Raw genomic sequence first — 2,641 nt, forward strand, 5'->3', positions numbered from 1 at the left:
GTGTGTGTGTGTGTGTGTAAGTAACATCTGCACCATTCTCTTCTGTCTTAAGTCAAAATGTCATCTATACTGTATCTGCAATCACAAAATTTAATAAAAGGTTTGTGACTAATGCCTGTAAACATGTCCAGTCATCTGAGTTATGTGAATAACTGCCCAATCTTAAAACTTTCAATCATCACATATTGCACAGGTTGTGCACAACAGTTAATGTAGGAAATATACCTGTGCATGTCAACATACGGTGCTTTACAAATGTATTAGTCCACTTGTCAAGAAAACTATTCAAAACTGTCATAAAATATAATTTTTAAGAAAGAGCATGCACGGACTAGTGGATCAACCATTACAATTCTTTTGAATTATTTTGGTAATTACCAGTAATTTAGAGCAGCTGTGGGTGGTGGTCTAACTTATGTTTGGCACTGTATGCCTGTTTATCCATTTATCCAATGTTTCAGTTTCCACTTTATCTGACAAATAATTTTAAATTAAAATTTTTACTTGTATTTTGTAAAAGTGATTTTATTCATAATAATGTTTAAATTAGAATGTTTTGGTAACCAGCTTTCCATATCTGGTCACACGCAGAAGTTAACTTCCATACTTATAATAGGAGCTACAATACATTTCATATACTAACATGACTTTATTTCGATATTCAAAGCCAGAGCAATTGTTTGGCTAATATTAAATGTGATTTGAAAGGTGTATATATATATATATGAAGAAAAAAGAAACGTGTCCACTGCAATTTTTGTAGTTAGTGCTTTTGGTCTCATGATGGCAGCAGAGTGGCAGGATTGAGCTTTTCCAGAGCAGTGGGAGACTTAACAAGGATATAAACTGTAACCTCAGCCTGTGAGCCTTTGAGGAGTCTGGTAAAAGTGATGCATAAAAATGCTCTTATTGGCTCCCTCCCTCCTCCCTCCCCCTTTCTCTCTCGCTCTCTCTGTGTTTTGCGGAGGGATTCTAGGGGCTGCTGCCTATTAAAGGGAGTCTGTGAGAGAGATGTGTTGAAGCGAGGCCAGCTCAGCTCTCGATCTGAAGAATGTGTTGGCATATACAAGGGGCGCCACTCAAATGGAACTTTAATTCATTTACACGAAAACCAGAACAATCGTAAAAACAGACCTCACTGCCGAGAGCTAACAGCTTAGGTAATCAGCGCTGGAACATAACTTCCTTTAACCTGAGAATTCAACTTTTTTATTAGTTGATTTATTTATTTGTTTTCTTTCAGTATGTTGTGTACAATGGATGGCAGGATAGCATGCGAGTGTGTGCGCGTAAGTGCCTGCACGCATGGCTGTGTATGTGTGTCAGATGGTAGAGGTGGGCTATGAATGAGCCTTTGATGTTGCCTGCCAAGTTTCCCCTGTGGACAGCAGCTGTTATGATAAACACGCTGTCTAGTAGCAACAGATCCTCCCAAGATGGTTGCCTACCCCTCCCCTCCAGTCTGCTCTCCTACTTTTCCTCTATTTTCTCTCAGGGCTGTGCTTAATGGAAGGGAAATTAAAACAATAGCCCTGCCAGTCTGCAGGCCAGCAACAGATCAGCCAACCTGACAGTGAGTTAGAGACGCACAAACTGCGAGAGAAGAGCTGTAATGTGCTAGACGCAGGCTAGACAGTTTTTCTGTTTTGTTTGTTTCTTGATGTTGTCTCCAGTGGGAGACTGAAAAATAAGGGGGATCGATTTTTCATGGCCGTCATTAAATAAATGTTCTGTTGATTGTATTATTTTGTGTTAGCAAAGTTGGATAAAGAAAAAAATGAGTTGCAAGATTCCCTGAAAATTATTACATATCCATTAGTACTAGTTTATGCCCACGCTTTACTCGCTATTACCAATAGAAGTAATGTACAGATCTCCAAAATGTTTATTTATATATATATGAACTGATTTTAAGATCTTTAAGTCTTTTATTTAGCGGAATTTACACTCAGTCTAAAAATGACACCCAGACCAATACTGGTCACTGGAATATAGCTCAAAAAATGCCGATTTCACTTGCCTGTTAGCAAATCCAACAGGCGGCACTTCCCTAAACATGACAAAAGCTTTGTTTCTACACACAAATTGTGCCTGAACTTTCTGTACTTCTCTTCCCTTTTGTGTATTTTTGTTTAAGGGGAAACTAAAATCTTGGTTCAGTTATGAGCGTGCTCATTTGTTAATAACAACCTGAAAAGAGTGGTTTAAAATGCCGTTTTTAACATAACCCCTTTAAGATGCTGTTCCACACCTTGTTTGCACAGTGGATTGAGCATGTATTATTTTTTTTGCCTGTTACTTAAAACCCTGATAAAAAAAAAATTATAAAAGAGACAGTCACAATTGCTGGACAAATAAATAATTTAAAAGTTCATTTTTTCCTCCTGGCTCAACAGGTTCAGAGTTCAGGTGGTCCAGGTACACCCATGCAAGGAATGCAAAGAAATTAGTCAACTCTGTCTCTGACTAATTCTCAGCACCCCAGGTTTACTCATAGAAGTGCTGTCAGGTCTTGTAAAATGATATCATTCAGCTTTTGGTTTCCATGATCTTTGGTTCTCCATGTTGATTGAAGGTTTGAGGAATGGTTAGATAACATACACACACACAAACACCTACACAACACACACACACACACACA

This window comes from Pundamilia nyererei, unplaced genomic scaffold, assembly GCF_000239375.1.
Source record: "Pundamilia nyererei isolate P.nyererei 1_Seehausen unplaced genomic scaffold, PunNye1.0 scaffold00166, whole genome shotgun sequence".
Lineage (NCBI taxonomy): Eukaryota > Metazoa > Chordata > Actinopteri > Cichliformes > Cichlidae > Pundamilia > Pundamilia nyererei.